Below are 19,872 nucleotides of genomic sequence, written 5' to 3' on the forward strand. Positions count from 1 at the left end.
GAGTGGTGTACCCATGGAGAGATTCTTAAACAAGCTGGATGGAGTTCTGAAAAAACTTTTCTTAGGTTTTATAATCTAGATATTGTGAAAAATAACCAGTAACTTTCTTGATTTGCCAAAGATGTGTTCATACCATTGCTGATTGTGAAAAAAATTTATTGCTGAAGTTTTATGTAATAAATGAATTACATTTGAATTCTGGTTTTCATATTTTAATGTAATGTAAATGCTGTAAGAGGAAGTTTGATAGGTTCTGGTTTACTTGACATTAAGTCAACTTGGCATATCAAGGCTTCAAAATCTCACGTGATTCCCTTGGTATAATGACGTAACAGAATTAAAAAATTAAATTAGACTTACCTGTAAGTTGAAGTTTGATTGAGATTCTGTTACGTCATCAGGATACTAAGGGGATTACGTGCCCACCCGTTTAGTCCCACCCAGTTTTGGGGCTGTGGGTGTAGTTCTTGATGAGTCAAGTTGTATCTTTTAAAGACTGACCCTATTGCGCAGGCAGAATGCTATCTTACGTAATCCCTTTGGTATCCTGATGACGTAACAGAATCTCAATCAAACTTCAACTTACAGGTAAGTCTCGTGTAATTTTTTAATTTTAATTCACCTTTTGTGGTCATATCCTATATACAGGGGCCATGATATGAATAGAATTGAATCTACACTACCAGAGGAAGCTTCAATATAAAAAAGACTAATCATGGCTTTGCTGTTCTTCACAGAAGGTTTTTAAAATCTTTTCCTATAAATCCCTGGGGGTTCAAGATTTCAACAAACTTGAATCTACACTACATTAGAATGCTTCCACATTAAATATACGATTCATCATTTCACTTTTCTTGAGAAGAGAAGTTTTAAAGACTTATTCTTATAAAATTCTATTTAAACTTTCATTGGCTATTGTGGCCCCACCTTATTCCTAGAAGGGAGGGGGTGATGACTTGAACAAACTTGAATATACACTTCCTAAATTGCTTCCATATTAATATGACTAATCATGGCTTAACTGTTCTTGAAATGATTTTAAAATATTTTTCATATTCAATCTATACCGAACTTTGATTCCCTATCAGGCACAACCCTACCCCGGGGACCAAAGTTTAAATAAATTTACAATATACACTAAGTCAGGAAACTTTCACCTATGTTTAATCTTTTCTGAGCCAGTGGTTTTAAAGATTTTCCCTATATATTTCAATGTAAAAATTTGATTCCCAACTGTGACCCTTGGGGGCCATGGTTTGAGCAATTCAAAATGTATGATACCTCAGGAAGATTCCATATATGTTTCAGCTTTTCTAGCCCAGTGGTTCTTGAGAAAAAATTTTTCCTTGATAATTGAATGTAAAACTTTTGATTCTTTATTGTGACCCCTCCCCCCACCTCCGGAAGGCATAATTTGAACAATTTAAAATCTGTGCTACATCAGGAAGATTCCACATAAGTTTCAGGTTTTCTGGCCCAGTGGTTCTTCAGAAGAACCACTTTTTAAAGATTTTCCCTATATATATTTTATTGTCAAACTTTCCCTACCGTGTCCCCCCCCCCCCAGGGGAGGGGGGGGCATAATTTGAACAATTTAAAATCTATGCTACATCAGGAAGATTCCACATAAGTTTTAGCTTTTCTGGCCCAGTGGTTCTTGAGATTGTATGTTGTTTTAACGTCCCTTTCGAGAATTTTTCAGTTATATAGAGACGTCACCACATATCGGTAAAGGGCTTCAAATTTAAACCTTTACCCGACTCTCTGGGCCATTGAGCAGTGAGAGTTCGTTTTCGTGCCAACGCCTAACGTGACACGGGGTCTCGGTTTTTAAGGTCTCATCCGAAAGACCCGCAACTTTCACTTCAAAGTGCCGAGCGCATGACGAGGGAACAGTTGCTACCTATTTTTTTATGGACTTAGGTCAGTCGGAGCCGTGATTCGAACACAAAACCTTCCGATCAAGGAGCGAGCACTCTACCGACTGAGCTACCATGACGTTTGATCCTTGAAAAGAAGTTTTTTTAAAGATTTTTCCTGTATATTTCATTGTAAAACTGATTTCTTATTATGGCCGTAATCTAACCCCAGGGGCCATGATATGAACAATTTGGATTCTACACTACCTATGATTCCACATAAGTGTCAGCTATTCTGGCCCTCTGGTTCTTAAGAAGAAGACTTTTTCATGACTCCACACTCTTTCTTTTCTTGATTATCTCCCCTTGGAGGGGGGCTTGACCCTTCATTTTATCAAGTTTTATTCCCTTTTACCCAAGGATGCTTTGTACCAACTTTGGTTAAATTTGGCCAAGTAGTTCTTGAGAAGAAGTTGAAAATATGAAAAGTTTACAGACGGACGGACGGACGACGAACAACGAGTGTTCAGAAAAGCTCATTTGAGCTTTCAGCTCACGTGAGCTTAAAATCCAGGAATATAAAGCTAGTCTAATCAGCTTCTTTCTCACAAACGGTTATTCATATGAAAAACAGTAGCTTACACCCTAAACTGATTTAAAATAGCAATACCTAATGTCTTAAACAGCAGTAAATCGATTCTTTTTTATCTTATAGGAAGTGTCCTTTCGGAGTTAGAAGAATGTCCTGCAGAAGCTAGAGGGAACTGGAGCTACACCTACAAAGATATACATGGGGCTAGCATTTGCCAGTCTAATTCCTCCCTCGATGCCTGTAGTCAAAACACTACTTTCACCTTTGATTATAGCAGGTGTTCCAATGATATTATGTTTTCAAGTAAGCAATGTATGTAATACCGGTAACAAGCTGTGATTGATAAACACAGATGCCCCAAGAGAGGTCATTTCTAATGACAGACAATTAATTGATGGGGTATCAAAAATACAAAACATTGTTTTACCTTTAAAAATTGATTCCTATATAAATCTATATTTTAAAAAGTCTAACATTTCCAATGTTTGACTGAGCGGCAATAAAAAAAATTCGATGTTTGAACGCAGAGTGAGATATTGGACCTGTCGATGAGATATATGACCGCTTACGTCACACTGATGCCTAACGGCCTCAGGCAAACAGTTTGCTTCTTGGGTCCGACAAAACGCATGTTGCCCTCGAATACAGTCAATAAATGTATAATTTTTTGTTTGTTTGTATGTTGTTTAACGTCCCTCTCGAGAATTTTTCACTCATATGGAGACGCCACCACTTGCCAGTGGAGAGCTGAATTTTGTCCTATACTCGGCACTTACGGCCATTGAGCAGTGAGGGATCTTTTTCGTGCCAGCACCTACTGCGACACGGGACCTCGGTTTAAACGGTCTCATCCGAAGGACCGGTCTCCACGTCCCACAGTGGGATTCGAACCCGCGACGTAAGGATCAACTCCATACTTCGCGACTCTAGAGCAGACGCTCTAACCACTGCGCCACGCGGGCGACAATAAATGTATAATATCATATATTGTAAAAGTGAATATGCCAACTGTGTATATGTAATTGGACAGTTTCCCTTATACCTAGCAGAAATATGCCACTTTTACCTTAAATGCATGTACGTACAGTTTCGTAAAAACTTTCTGGACCCCCTCCCCCTCTTTTGAAAATGTTTGGATCCGCGTATGAAACCGCACTGAACAGTGACATACATAACATACATATATCCTAAGACCCCTTGATTTATTACCGGAATGCTTAATGTCATATTAACTATTAAACAAGATGTGTTTGTTAAACACTGATGCCACCGTATGGCAACTTACAGCGAATGTTAAACTTTCTCAAATGCAAATCAAATATGCAAACCCAAAGTAAGGTCTTGTCTCGAAGATTGATTGATTGATTGTATATTGTTTTACGTCCCATTCGAGAATTTTTTAGAGACGTCACCATATACCGGTGAAGGACTTCAAATCTAGACATTTACTCGTCACTAAGGGCCATTGAGTAGTGAAGGTTCTTTATCGTGCCAACGCCTACGGTGACATGGTGCCTCTGTTTTTAAGGTCTCATCTGAATGACCCGCAACTTTCACTTCAAAGTGCCGAGCCATTGGCGAAGGAACAGTTGCTACCTATTTTTATCGACTTAGGTCAGTCGCGACCGTGATTCGAACACAAAACCTACCGATTACGGAGCGAACGCTCTACCGACTGAGCTACCGTGAGGTCTTGTCTCGAAGAATATACCTGTGAAATATGAAAGCCCTAGCAGCAACCATTGAAAAGATATGGAAAATGTTAAAATTTTTCAAAAGTGAGTCAAACATCAAGGTCATTGTGAAATGGTCAAAATTAATGTGCCCAAGGAAAGGCCTTCTCACAAGAAATACACATGTGAAATATGAAATCCCTAGCAGCAACCATTTAAATGTTATGGCCAATGTTAAAGTTTTTCAAAATCAGGTCAAACTTTAAGGTCAAGGTCAAAGTTGTTGGTACTCATAGTAAGGTCTTGTCAGAAGGATTACACATGTGAAGTGTGAAAGCCCTAGCATTAACTGTGAAAAGTAATGGCCAAAGTTAAAGTTTTTCAAAGGTAGCAACCTCCAAGGTCAAGGTAAAAAGGTCAAAGGTGTATTCAAAAGAAGGTCTTGTCACAAGGATTACATATGTGAAGTATGAAAGCCCTAGCACCAACTGTTCAAAAGTTATGGCCAAGGTTAATGTTAGGTAAAATTTTGAGAAACGTGGTCAAATTCCAAGGTCAAAGTCAGTTATAATGGTAATCAAAGAATGGTCTTGTCACAAGGAATACACGTGTGAAATATGAAAGCCATAGCTCTAACCGATCAAAAGTTATGGACAAGGTTAAATTTTTTTTCGGACAAACAGACAGACGGAAGGACAGGACAAAAACTATATGCCCCCGAATCTTTGATTACGGGGGCATAAATGTTATTAAAGTTATAAGTTCTGTATAAAATGCCTATCTTGTTATAGACAAAAATTGTTATGCTCAATATTTTTTTTTCAGAAAAATGAGTGAGTTAAAATGATGATAAAAAAAATCGATTCAAAGGAAGGTTAAAGTTTGTGACAGATATATATGAATACAGAATGGCTGGTGGTCAGTTAGGACAAAAACAAAATGCACCCTAATCTCGGGGCTTTAAAATAAAATGACACCAAAAAGACATTCCTACGGCCAAATGTATCCTAACTTTTTTTTAAAACTGTCTATGTCTGTTATAAAGCAATCAACCAAATCTTTAAAATCCGTTTGAAAATCTGTTCAAATCTTTATTGCTGTAAGAAATGATCCAATGTTATCTGTTACCTACTTGTTGTAAGTAGTCGGAAAGCACATATGTAGAAATTGCAAGAACTGTAAAAGTATGTCTGCTTGAAATAAGGGAGGTGTTATTATTATATCGGATTTTGTCCGTAGGAGTTCTTGCAGAGGGACCGAAAGTTCTTAATGAAATTTTACAATAGTTATAGTTATCAAGTACATTTATGCTTACATTTTAGGATTTTTGTTAATTATTTACTATCATGATAGTAAAGGACAATAATTGTTTTTACAGACCAAAAAAATTTAAAACAAAAAAGGCCTTAGCAGTCACATGAACATAATACAACCCTGTCATAGTTCCATTGAATGGTAAATAGTCATAAAATTACCGAAAATAATGTAAAACTTGAAAAAATCAAAAGAAATAAGTAAAGGGTGATCAAGAGTCGTAAAAATGATTCATCGGATAAACATGCCAGTGCTATCTACACACCATCAGTGGCCCTGTTTAACAACTGCTTTCGAACACAACACATTATTCACGGAATACATCCTGGTCATTAGGCTCTCTTGGTCTTTGTATAATAGCTAATGTACATATATAAGGTATTTTTATCCATTATTTAAACAAAAGTCATCCTGACTATTTAAAAACTATTAATTTTAAAGTACTTTTTTTATAATATACAAAAATTCTTGTATAATTCTTTTATTCAATTTATTGCATTTCATTATTTACGGTGATAGTTATCATAAGTGAATTACAAATGGAAATAACTTCTCTTAAAGCAGACTTAAAATTACCACACATCATCATAAAAGAACTCCGCCCCTGTCTCTGAGGACATATATGTCACAATTCTGGAAGAAGCACTCTTTCTCATCATAATCATGCACTTTGTTTCTCAGGTAAATCGTTTGTTTTAATGTTTGTATGCAGAAATTTTTACGTCACCATATACCGGTGAAGGGCTTATATGCAGTTGTCTGTTTGACAAGACGATTTCCCGAGAATTCTGTAGTTGTGGCATGTAAATGGGGCTGTTAAAGCTGTCTGTGTCAGAGCTGTGCTTACAAAGAAGACATCTTCTGTCAGAGCAAGCTTTAAAGCCTCCGTTAGTTGATGGATTGTCCATTTCGGTTCTTACTACCATGTCCTTTAAGTTCCTCGGGCGCCTTTATGCAGCCAATGGAGGTTCCTTAAAAGACCTCTGCCATTCTCTTGTTTGAGTGGAGAATTGGCAGGTTCTTTTTAAGAATACTGATGAGATTCTTAAGGACAGGATGGTATGTGGTTACCAGAGAGACCCTGATGATATTTTCTTTCTCCTCGCAGTGTAACAGGTTTTGTCTGTCGTGTCCTGCCATTTTATCAATATCAGTTTGTACGTTGTGGGCTTTGTAGCCTCTATTGCATAAATGGGACTTTAGGGAGACTGCTCGGTTCCTGATTTAAGGCAGGGGATGAACAGATGCTACGAATTCTGGCAGCCAAACCTTGAGGCACCCCCTTGAATGTGTTTGGGGGATGAAAGCTAATCAGCATAAGATATAGGTGGAAATAGGTTGGTTTCGTGTGGAGACTAAACTCGATTTCGCCATCAATCAGTGTAGATGTAGTTTCTAAGATCATGTTTTTGGAATTAGATATGTCTACAGTAAATTTGATTTAAAACTTATTTAAAACTGATGGAAGGTGTTGGCAAACGAAATGAATGATTTGAGGCTCTCGCTGCATTCCACCCACTTCATCTCTATATCGTCAATGAAACGCAACCAGCTAGGGGGCCTAAATGGTGGTTGAAGTAACAAATTGTGTTCAAGTCTGCCCATGAAAATATTGGCATAAGATGGGGCCATTCTCGTACTCATAGCAGTGTCATTAACCTGCAGGTCATGTTCTCCATTAAACTTGATATTGTTACAATTGAGAATATGCTTAACGAGCTTGGCAAGAGACTCAGTGGAAGGTGTCTGTATTGATCTACTATCCCAGACTTCTCTACATGCTTCGATACCTTCATCGTGCGGAATGTGTGTGTACGAAGATGTAACGTCCATAGTCACGAGAAGGCTCTGGAAGACCAGTAGAGGGCGTCTTGTTGATATAGTCTGTGGTGTCCTTGAGATAAGATGGCAAACTCTCTACCTGTGAACGGAGATGCAAATCAATATATTTAGAAATTTTCCCGTAGGGTGTCCGATTGCGCTAGCTCTAGGGCAACCTGGCATGCCTTCTTTATGTATCTTAGGAAGCAGGTAAAACTGTCCTGGCCCCAAAACCATAAACTGAAAACAGAATTAAGTCAAAATTTTGATTTTGAATACCTTGAGTTTTATTGAACATATATTGAACAAAATTTGCATGTTTATATGATATTCAAGTTCAAAGATATGGTAAAATTCTGCTTCATTATCAAAATAATTTCAAAAGTTATATTAATTTGAAATTTTGACTTAAGTCTGTTCTCAGTTTATGGTTTTGGGGCCAGGTCTACAATCACTAGGATTGAGTGTCTCATAGACGTTTATACCAAACTCGTTATTTTCAACCATTTCGTCAAGAGATTTGGTGATAGCGGTGGAGAATTCTTTAGTAGGGTCAGAGTCAAGTTTCTTATAGAAACATTCGTCTGAGAGTTGTCTATGTGCCTCCGCCATGTAGGTCTCTTTGTCATGTACTACTACTGTAGAGCCTTTGTCTGCTTTATTGATCACGATGTCATCCCGATTCTTAAATGATTGAAAGGCGGATCTCTCTTACCTACTTAAATTGTCGCGGACCCTGTCTGGCATGGAAAGGAGTTTCTCAATGAGTCAACGGCGTCAATGTACGACTCAAACTGCTATTGATGAGATGGCGGGACACGACAAAGAAAACCTGTTACATTACAAGGAGAAAAAAAAATAGCAGCAGGGTTCCTCTGGTAACCACATACCATCCCATCCCGTCCTTTAGAACCTCAGCAGTATTCTTAAAAAGAACCTGCCAATTCTTCACTCAAACAAGACAATGGCAGAGGTCTTTAAGGAACCTCCATTGGCTGCATACAGGTGCCCGAGAAACTTAAAGGACATGGTAGTAAGAACCAGATTGGACAATCCATTACCTAATGGAGGCTTTAAAGCTTGCTCTGACAGGTGTCTTCTCTAAAAGCCAAGCTCTGACACAGCTTTAACAGCCAGGTTACAGGCCGCAGCTACAGAATTCTAGGAAATTTGTCCTGTCAAACAGAGAACTGCACATGTCTCATCAGTTGTAAAGTTTGTTCCAAACAGTACGTTGGGGAAACGGGAGATCTCCGATCATTAAGACAAAGAAAGTCAATGAACGCGTCGGGGAATATTTTAACCTTAAAGGTCACAAATGGGAGGACATGACAGTAGTGGTTGTTGACCATAATCCAAAATGGACCGATGCTCAGAGAAAAGAAAAGAAAGATATTGGATGCACATGCTGAAGTCATTCCGCCCTCATGGTATTAACAAACTGGATGATTTCACCAGGATGAACAGGATGAACATGATTTAGGCCAAAATGTTTGGTGATGACAATCAAGACTTTCTCTCCACATAGTTATCACCACCCAATAAATTCATAATTTTTCTAATTATCTTCTTCCTTTTTAAAAATGCGATGATTATTAGTCAAAACTTTTAAATAGATATTTCAAAATTTTATAGGTTTATTAAGTTATCAGTTTTCTTCTAATTCTGATCTACTCGTATTCAATTTCCTTCATTATTATTTGTTTCATTTCAGTATCTATATCTTTACGAACCGTCACGGTAGCTCATTCGGTAGAGCGCTAGCTCCGTGATCGGAAGGTCGTGAGTTCGAGCCCCGGCCGCGACTGACCTAAGTCGATAAAAAATAGATAGCAACTGTTTCTTCGCCAAGCGCTCGGTACTTTAGAGTGAAAGTTGCGGGTCTTTCGGATGAGACCTTAAAAACCGAGGCCCTGTGTCACGGCAGGCGTTGGCACGATTAAGATCCCACACGGCTCAATGGCCCTGAGTGCCGAGTTATTATAAAGGTCTAAGATTGAAGCCCTTCACCGGTATATGGTGACTTCTCTATATGAGTGAAAATTTCTCGAACGGGACGTAAAACAACATATAATCAATAAATACTATGTGAAAGAGAATACAACGTTGCACACATCGCAGTGATTAATAAATGATAATTAATTCGGTCACTTATTTAAATTACATATCGCCACAGTATACCAGACTGACCGGAACTGCCTCGCGGAGGTCCGGATTCATTTCAAATTTATTAGTTTTCATCAAAATTCAAAATGTTAGTGTAAATAAATAGGGTTTAGTAACGTAGTTGCAGTACTAGTTGTTTTTGTTTCTATTTGTTTTGTTCTTTCATGACGTTTTAACCTCATCTATGCCCTGAGGAAGGGACAGGGCGTCCCGAAAATTGGACAATTTCTATTGTTCGTGTCGTTGGTCATTTTTAGTGCTTTATATAAATTTCCGTCCTTGACCTTGTATCTATTTGCTAGATCCGGATATACAGTGTTGTTGGTTTTTTTAGTGCTTTCTTTCTTTCTTTATATATATATATATATATATATATATATATATATATATATATATATATATATATATTAAATTTTATTTTCAGCTGACGGAAATTTACATTGCCTTTTTTCTATTCATATTACGCCATCTTCGTATTACACCACGCTCTACAATGCCGACTCTGCAACAAACGAAAATACCACATTTCGATTTTCTTGCATTGTAAGTTTTATGTTTTTCAATATCATTATCTGTTTTATTAATATCAAATATTTATGTTAACATCGTTTTCTTAAAAATTTAATGATGCATGTTTGAATTTCATTAAAATTTTCAATGTTTTATGAAATGATTATTACTTACTGAGATCTAGATGACTGAATAAGCTTCGCTTAATCTAAATCTAAAACATTTTTATGGCATCTTTATTTTAAAACTTAATCCAGTAATTTTTTATGTTTATCACCACATCCAGTAAGTTACTTGTAGTTGTCAAATGAGGTTTAACTAATCTGTCAGTTAACATAAAATTATGAAAAAAGGGGCAATTGGCAGATAAGTAAGCAACACTGGAAAAGGCTTTTAAAAAATAAAAAAAAAATCATCATAAGCAGTGTTCGAAATAAGCAATGTGAATTAAAATTAACATTTTAAAAAGTTCTTTTATTGAAATTGGCATAATTAAATCAATGTAAACTTTAATAGTGGCGACAATCATGATTTTAAAAGAAATCGATGTTTTCACATTTATTCATTATATATTGATATAGTTACATTTGAAGAAGAATATTTAAAGAATTTTGGAGACACAAAAGACGAATCAGATGCATGTGTTTTCTTCAACTCATCCTCTTCGCTTTTTAATTGGTTAAACATTCATTTTTTAACCCTTGAACTCATCCGTCAGTTAACATAAAATTATGAAAAAAGGGGCAATTGGCAAATAAGTAAGCAACACTGAAAAAGGCTTTTCAAAAATTAAAAAAAAAAAATCATCATAAGCAGTGTTCGAAAAAAGCAATGTAAATTAAAATTTATATTTTAAAAAAGTTCTTTTACTGAAATTGGCATAAATAAATCAATGTAAACTTTAATAGTGGCGACAATCATGATTTTAAAAGAAATCGATGTTTTCACATTTATTCATTATATATTGATGAAGTTACATTTGAAGAAGAATATTTAAAGAATTCTGGAGACACAAAAGACGAATCAGATGCATGTGTTTTCTTCAACTCATCCTCTTCGCTTTTTAATTGGTTAAACATTCATTTTTTAACCCTTGAACTATTTCGCTTACAAATTTTAACTGCTTCTTAATGTTAGCATGTAGTTTTGAACTGAGATTTGTGGTGAGTTTTCAAAGAAGGTGTTGCAGTTCTTTTGTTATTTTCCCTAAAGTTTTAGCAGTTTAAAAGAAAAATTTTAAGTAACAGAAAACACTCTTAAATTTTTTTCCAGATAAAACGGTATATACAGCACAATGTAGAACAATATTTAGAAACTGCATATTGACTTCCAATTTGCCATTAAATGAAGTGTAAATTAGTCACATAGCAAAATAAGTCAAGTTTTCTGTTCTTCAAATAGGGAATCCCCATTGTTCTGAAAAATTGCTTACTTGAAACAGAATGAATTTGATATACGCATAAAGAGACAGAATTTTTCTTCAAAACTGCCATTTCCGATTTTTGTTTCAAAGAGGCATATTTTTAAAAATCACAAAAATCGAATAAAAATTATTATATATATCTATCCGAAATGCAAAATGCGCACATAAAATAGCACAGAATACTTCAGTGTCGAAGCTGGTCTATGGTAAAGCGTGTGGACTCTATGCAAAGATTTTTTACATGAGAATTGGTTCGAATCCTGGAATGGCTGGTATATATCTACATATCTTTTTTTTATATAATGGAAGTACAATGTAACATCTCTCTTGAGAAAGAGAGAGAAGAAAATGTCAGAAAGTTAATGGGTAATATTTTAAATGCATGCATAATTAAATTGTTTTCCTTGATATTGTGATCTAAAACTAATAAGACATATATTTAATGATATAATACTTTCATGTAAATTAGTTGAATCTGATTCGTCGAGAAACATTTGTTAAACAAGATGTGTTTGTGAAACACTGATGCCCCCGTATGACAGCTTATGGCGAAGGTTAAAGTTTCTCAAATGCAAGTCAAAATCCAGGCCAAAAGATAAAAAATGTTGGTACCAAAAGAAAGGTCTTGTCTCGAGGAATATACCTGTGAAATTTGAAAGACCTATCTGCAATTGTTCAAAAGTTATGGCGAAGGTTGAAGTTTTTTAAAAGTAAGTACATGTAAAACGTCAAGGTCAAAGTGGTTGGTATCCAAAGGAAGGTCTTGTCACAAGGATTACATATGTGAAGTATGAAAGCCCTAGCACCAACCATTCAAAAGTTATGACCAAGGTTAAAGTTTTTCAAAAGTAGTTCAAACCTCTATGTCAAGGTAAGAAGGTCAAAGGTATTGTATCCAAAGGAAGGTCTTGTCACAAGGATTACATATGTGAAGTATGAAAGCCCTAGCACCAACCATTCAAAAGTTATGGCCAAGGTTAAAGTTTTTCCAAAGTAGTTCAAACCCCTATGTCAAGGTAAGAAGGTCAAAGGTATTGTATCCAAAGGAAGGTCTTGTCACAAGGATTACATATGTGAAGTATGAAAACCCTAGCATCAACCATTCAAAAGTAGGTCAAACTCCAAGGTCAAAAGGTCAAAGTTGTTGGTATCCAAAGGAAGGCCTTGTCACAAAGAATACGCATGTGAAGTTTGAAACCCCAAGCACCAAATGTTCAGAAGTTATTGCCAAGATTAAAGTCTCATAAAATTTTGCAAAATGGGTCAAACTCCAAGGTCAATGTCAATATGATAGTACCCAAAGAAAGGTCTTGTCACAAGGAATACACATGTGAAATATGAAAGTTATAGCTCCAACCAATCAAAAGTTATGGGCAAGGTTAAAGTTGACAACAGACAGACAGACAAACTGGACAAAAACAATATACCCCTGGGATCTTTCGATCCAGGGGCATAAAAATACTATTACCCGCTGAATAATGAAGCCACGCCCTCCAGCATAGCAACAGTTAACAATGCTTGACGACGAGTGTTATTCCAAAAAAATATTGACTGCGCAGAATTTATGCGCGCAAGGTTCACTGTAATATGTATTTGTTTAAACATTCAGTATAATATAATAGATACTGCATGTAGTTCAGTGTAACATTGAAAATTTTTTCTTCTCGAAAACCGTAGTCAACTTCGAGTGCGCCTCGGTTGACAATGGTTTTCTTGAGGTGAAAATTTTCAATGTTACACTCAACTACATGCAGTATTTATATATTATTATTTAATGGCGATGTCTTAAAAAATAAAGTACTATCATTTTAAATAATTTAATTTTTTATCGCATATCGTTTCATTATTGTTCTGTTAATTAGTGGCTCAGATTTGACTTGAAACAACTAAATTGAAATGAGTCCATGGAATTTCTTGGATATTGCATCAACAACGTGATTATTGGACAAATTTTTATATATTGAAAAATATTAAGGCACGCTGTCTACAGTACATCTTTCAAAATGATGTGATGTGCGAGGTGCACTTGCCATTAATTGTGCTTTTTATCGTTCTAACTTTTCTCGTGCAATATGGCGACAGTGACCATAGATGTAAAAAAAAGTTAACATAGGTCGCCAGTCTATGTTAGGAAAAAAACTATGCATGAAATAAACGTAAAATGTGAAATGTTTTGTTATATCAAGCTGGACATACCCGTCGTATAAATAAAGTCATCTACGTAGCATTATCATCATATTTAGAGATGACTCTTCATGCGTAGTGGGTATTTAAGGACATACGCAACGTAGTTTGAACTTTATTGTCTTTTTCCCTGGAGATGAAGAGTTCCGATACTTAAAGGAACTGTGTGCTACATTTTAATGTCTATATATGGTGCTGTACACTTCTTCTAAAACAAGTTTGGATAAACAAAACAACTAGAATATACGTTTAGTAATTTTTCCATATTTTTCTTTGAATTATACAAAAATTTTCATCAATTGATATCTTTTCTAAACCCCTGGTAATACATGCTGATTTTTTGTCTACGAACATCTGATGGTACTATAATCTTAAATTAAGAATATCTTGAAAAATTATCAGTAAGCAAGGTACGTTGCGTATATCCTTAAATGTCCTTCTCGATTTAGGGAATAATCGCGAGTTTCTGCAACACCCTCTTTGTCCATTGAAAGGACAGCTACAGGCAGATAGCCATTGTATTAAATACGCAACGAAACAGGATTGATTTCGATATATCCAAAGTGGCGAGCGAAATAAGTTAGAAAAGAAAAAAAATAATTGATTTTATGCTTGTTTTGTTTTGCTTCTTTGCTTTTTTTTTTTTTATTTCAGTACATGGAATTATTATCTGCAGACTCGATTCAGTTAACGCAGTACCCTCAACACTGTCATTCACAGCAAACAGCAACAAGTGTTCCTCCACCTGGAGTTTCATTGACTCTTTCATTCCAGAGTAAGTCAAGACATTTTCTATCACTGACACCTTCTATTAGAAGTAAAGTTATATCATAAACAGAAATATTCTTTATTTTTCAGGCCCATGTGGTGAGTGTTTGAAGTCTGATTGTTACCATTTCATCCACAATGGAAAAATGTTGGCACACGTTTTATAAATTTAATACTAGTCCCAATTACATTTAACTTAAAAGTAAAGTTATCTAAAGAGTTGCACAGAAACCTATGTGACGGAAAATGAATACAGTGAAAGAGCCTTGATAAAATGGAGTGGGTAGGTTCGTATTTTTTGAAAAAAAAGAAAGATAAAAACGTGTCCATTGATTTGATTTATGAATACAATAAATATAAACGAAAAAAGTTCATAAACATATTTTTGATCTGTCAACGATTTCCATTAGCACTACTTATTAAAGAACATGATTGTGTATTTACAAAAATGTTAAATCCCTACTCATTTAAAAAAAAACAACAACAAACAAACAACATACAAACAAATAACTGCAAGTTGAATTATATTTAGCTAGTTCTAATTGTAACGGAGACCTAATTGTATCGCCATCTTTTCCTTTTGGGGCCCCATTCCCTATAAGCTTCCTTAGATTAAGCAAAATCTTTGTATTATACACTTTTACAACTTATTTTTTCAAAATATTTTTGGGGAAATAACAATGCACTGTAAATCGCACAATGAACCTAAGCAAATCAGATTTCAGTACACCATGTCCCTACTCATTAAAAAAAAAACAAAACAGCAAACAAAAAACAAACAAACAACTGCGAGTTGAATTATATTTAGCTAGTTCTAATTGTAACGGAGACCTAATTGTAACGCCATCTTTTCCTTTTGGGGCCCCATTCCCTATAAGCTTCCTTAGATTAAGCAAAATCTTTGTATTATACACTTTTACAACTTATTTTTCAAAATATTTTTGGGGAAATAACAATGCACTGTAAATCGCACGATGAACCTAAGCAAATCAGATTTCAGTACACATAAATGCACATAATTTCGAAAATTACCATATACATGAACTCTATCTCATAGAATGCCATAATAAAGAGCCCCATTTAAAGTTCAAAGAATTTAAATTTTCACTGGAAAACATTAACAAATTGATGGTGAATCTGCCCACATACTTCAGAAAATTATCACAAAATACCTTAATTTTGAATAATTCTCAAAATCTAAACTGTCTACATGCCACTTTTTCTTTTAAATTAGAATTATATCTAAGGTTAACGAAAACACATATTTTATCATGGTTGACCACATAAATTTACAAAACAGTCTTTTGAACATGTATACCCCCATTTTGGGAATATAAAGTTTTACAACAAAGATGGTGCAGTTTCAAAATCAATAAGAATAGATCTCAAGTCCATTTGTATGAACAATATTAAAACATTTGGTCTATATAGGCGTATAAAATGTGTATAAAAAGACTTGTAGATCCAACGGACAGAGTGCAAAGTCTTAATTTCCATAAATATATATTAAATGTCTTGTATGCCAATTGACGCTATAATAAAAAAAATTACACACTTGCTGTATTGTTAACCATCATCTAAAAAAAGTCATTTCGATAGACAAGTGATAACAAGAATTTCATAATCGGTGTATAAAATTAAAACCGGATTCGTAAAAGTATGGGCCTTCCTTAACCAGTCAGAAATCTGCACAAGTGCATTTTTGTATTCGTATTCATTTTTGATGAATGAATAATGTAGGAACTTGTATTATTTACATATACTCTAAATTTCATCTTCTGTCGTTAAAAACTTACTAAAGGAGATGGGCGAACATAGCGTGCAGAAAGCCTACAGTTTCGGATACATAAAAATCATGTTCAATTTGTGAATTTAGTATTAAGAGTAAAGTTCTCATGATTGAAATTTATGAAATTATGATAAACAAAACTTTTCTGAGGAAAATTTTCTCGGCAAAATTTATTCGTTTATTAAAAAAATAATTTGGTATTCGTGGGGTTCGAACCCAAAACAATAAAAATCCTGAGTATCATTTTCTTTCGAGACTAGCACGCTAACCACTAGACTACACAAGTCCTGATGAAGGGTGGCATTCAAATCATGTTTGTGATATGACCCTTGACTTAGTGGACTTAAAGTATTTTTCGAAAAGATGCGAAGGTTATGTCTAAAAAGTATATTTTTAAGGTATAGTGGGTCTTTGCTCCATATTATTGGCAACCAAAAAATGTATATTTTCATGCAAACTTTGAGGATTAACTTTCAAAAAAATGAAGCCCCACTCATATCGAAAAATAGTGTTATAGTTTAGGAAAATGACTCGTTTTGCCCTCTTTAGTGTATGCATAATTTTTCACAGGCAAATAATTTCCATCTTTGAGAGATTTTTGCAAATTGTAGAGATTTTACTTGTATTATAATTTAATGTTAGATGAAATATGAAGGAAAATTTGGATATAATTGAGATTTAATTTTTCACCTTCATGTTTGTCACACTATAGGCTTTTCGCTCGCCATGTTCACCCATCTTCTTTATAAATACTTACAATCTTAGCCAATTACATATAGATTTCAGCCTAATGTGCTTGTGTGTATTTTGTAGATTTCTTATATATATATTCCTTTATGAAATATTTTCTGAAATAATAATCAAAAACAAGACCCGAATTCCTCGCCTTTGCCGTCCTTTCTTGGTTTCATTGAAAGAAAATGTATAATTAACTAGATGCTGTCATGAGACAGTAATACCCGCACTAAGGTGTTTGCCTCTAAATGCACACTCCTTCATATTGGGCTTACCAAGGAAAAAGTCAAAATAATTCTATAATTTACACAGTACATGTGTTCGTCAAATTGAGCATAAAATGCTCAGGTGACCATGTGGCCCATGAACCTCTTATACGCATTTCATATTCTTAATTCATTACCAGTCTGAGATAACAGAATTTAATTAATGATGTAAATTAGGTTTTGATAAAGGGGGGGGGGGGTATAATTTTTTGGCCCATAATTGGAACTTTTTAAGTTTATTTTCTCAACAACAAATAATATTATTTTAGTACAAAGCGTTTTTAATGAATTTATCAAAATGCAAACTTTTTCAGTACTTGATTAGGCAAAAACCTCCTTGAAAAGCCATACCCAATCAATTTGTCAGCCCCCCCCCCCCTCCCAAACACACACACACACAATTTGCCTGTTTTTGGAAATAGGCCTAGATGGCAAAGTTATGTTAAAACATCGTTTGTTATGATGATTTAAAATTTGTTCTTGTACTGTTCATGTATGTGAACACCTTTTTGAAAATTTCTACATCACACTGGGCTTGCGTCACCCTACCAGTACTAGTTTTACCATTATCATTTTTAGATTGCACATGGTGCAGTGTTACCTGTACATATCAGTGGAAATTAATTCATTTTGTGTTTTAATTGGATTATATTTCATGAAGTTGACAGGACCTGTGACAGTCGGTAAGTACAAGTTTAAGTGTAGATTGGGGTAAAATAAACCAAAATGCAAATGGTTAGGTTAAAGTTTAAAAAGGATCAAAGATCATCGGATATCTCCTATGCAGAGTTGTCGTTCGTTTCTCTCTCAGACACTGAATGTATGAGCCGATGGTAGAGAGTGGATCATCGGATGCCACAATAGACGAATTTCACATTCTGAAGAGTTATCTCCCGTTGTCGACATTACATTCAGTTACAGGCACAGATCCAGGATTTTTTTCCCGGGGGAGGGGGGGGGGTGTCCACATCTCAGTCAAAAAAAATTCCAGCCCAGAATTTCCTGAGGAGCAAAAAAAAAAAAAATCAAACAAACAAACAAACAAAATAAAAACAATGATGGTGGGGTCCATGTTTTTAAAGGGGGAGGGCATCCAAAGTCATTTTCTATTTGCTTCTCTAAATCAGTATATAGTCCTATTTAAATAACTTTGCAAATTCCAAGGGAGGGGGGTTCCAATCTCCCTAGCCGCTCCCTGTCCCTGAAATGACAAATGATCATGTGACTCCTAAATAGTAGAAAACTTTTCCATTTGACTATACATAATTTTGTTTCTTGTGTTATTATGTTATGTACATCTAATGGTTTAAAGTTATGAACCCCTGGAGGTCAGCCCCACTCTCTTAATGAACTGGAAATGTTCACAATATGACTACATCAAATTAAATAAAAGTGAATCAATGATAAGATTACTTGACATTTCATTCATGAATTTGGGTCAACCCATGTACCCTCCTAGAATTAGGTATGAAAATCATTCAAAGAGATGGACCATTAAACTATTTGTATATATTCACATTTTTTATGTCAAAACAAAGTATTAATTTGCATACATGAACAAACAGGGGTCTGGGAAGGGGAAGGGATAAGGAGAAGGAGTTATCTCTTACGTCTTAATTGTTGAAAACTCCTAAAATGAATGTTAACCTCATATCCGACTTGTACGTCTTCATTATTTTTAAGTGTTGGTGTCTCCATATGAGTGAAAAATTCCCGAGAGGGACATCTAACAACAAAGTTTTAACATTAATGACTTAAAAACACAATGTACATGATATGTTTATTAGTCAACGGATATACTTCTGATCATATCTCTAGTTCTCCCTTGAATCAGAAATGATGATATAAATATTTTAAGAATGATTAAGAGTTGAAAAGGTCGTGCATTTTAAAATTGACGAAGCTCTGTGGTTGAATTAGCTATACCAGTTTAGCTTATTTTGCTACTTAAAGCACCTTGATTAACTATTTTTAATCATACTGTTTTCTGAAATGTGAAGTTTTTTCAACATGCATACCTTTTCAGCTTCTGAAAACAATGCATGAAAAAAACTGCTTTTCAAATACTGTAACTCTTTCCAAGTACTTGTGATCATAAGTTTTTAGCTCACTTGAGTTTTTCTGGTTTTCTGATCACATTTTGTTTGTCATCCATCTCTCCGCCTGTAAACTTTTCACATTTTTGTCTTCTTCACTAGAACCGCTGGGCCAATTTCAACCAACCCTGCCACAAAGCATCTTCGGGTAAAGGGGATTCAAGTTTGTTCAAGTGAAGGGTCACACCATCTTTCAAGGGGGGATAATCAAGAACTAGTTAAAATTTGGTGGTATCATTTTAAAAAAGTCTTATCAAGAACCACTGACTGGGCCCAAAAAGTTGAAACTTTCTTTACATAGACTTAGTGTCGATTCAAATTTGTTCAAATTATGACCCACTGGGGTAGGGTGGGGCCACATATGGGGATCCAATGATTTACATAGAAAAATGCAAGGGATTTTTTCCATCATAAATCTTCTTCTCATGAACAGCAAGGGCATTATTGTCATCCGTTTTCACAAAAGGGACCTAGGGGTCATTAAATCTCATTTGTCTGTCAGTCTGTCCGTCTGACACAATAAATTTAACCTTGGTTATAACTTTTGAATAATAAGAGATAGGGCTTTCATATTTCACATGTACATTACCTACAAGAACTTTCTAAACATACTATGATTTTTGAACCCATGACCTTGAAGTTTGACCTACTTTAAAAAAAAAATTAACATTATTTT

This window comes from Saccostrea echinata, unplaced genomic scaffold (genome assembly GCF_033153115.1).
Source record: "Saccostrea echinata isolate AGI-Se365-2 ecotype Australia unplaced genomic scaffold, CSIRO_AGI_Sech_v1 ptg000025l, whole genome shotgun sequence".
Lineage (NCBI taxonomy): Eukaryota > Metazoa > Mollusca > Bivalvia > Ostreida > Ostreidae > Saccostrea > Saccostrea echinata.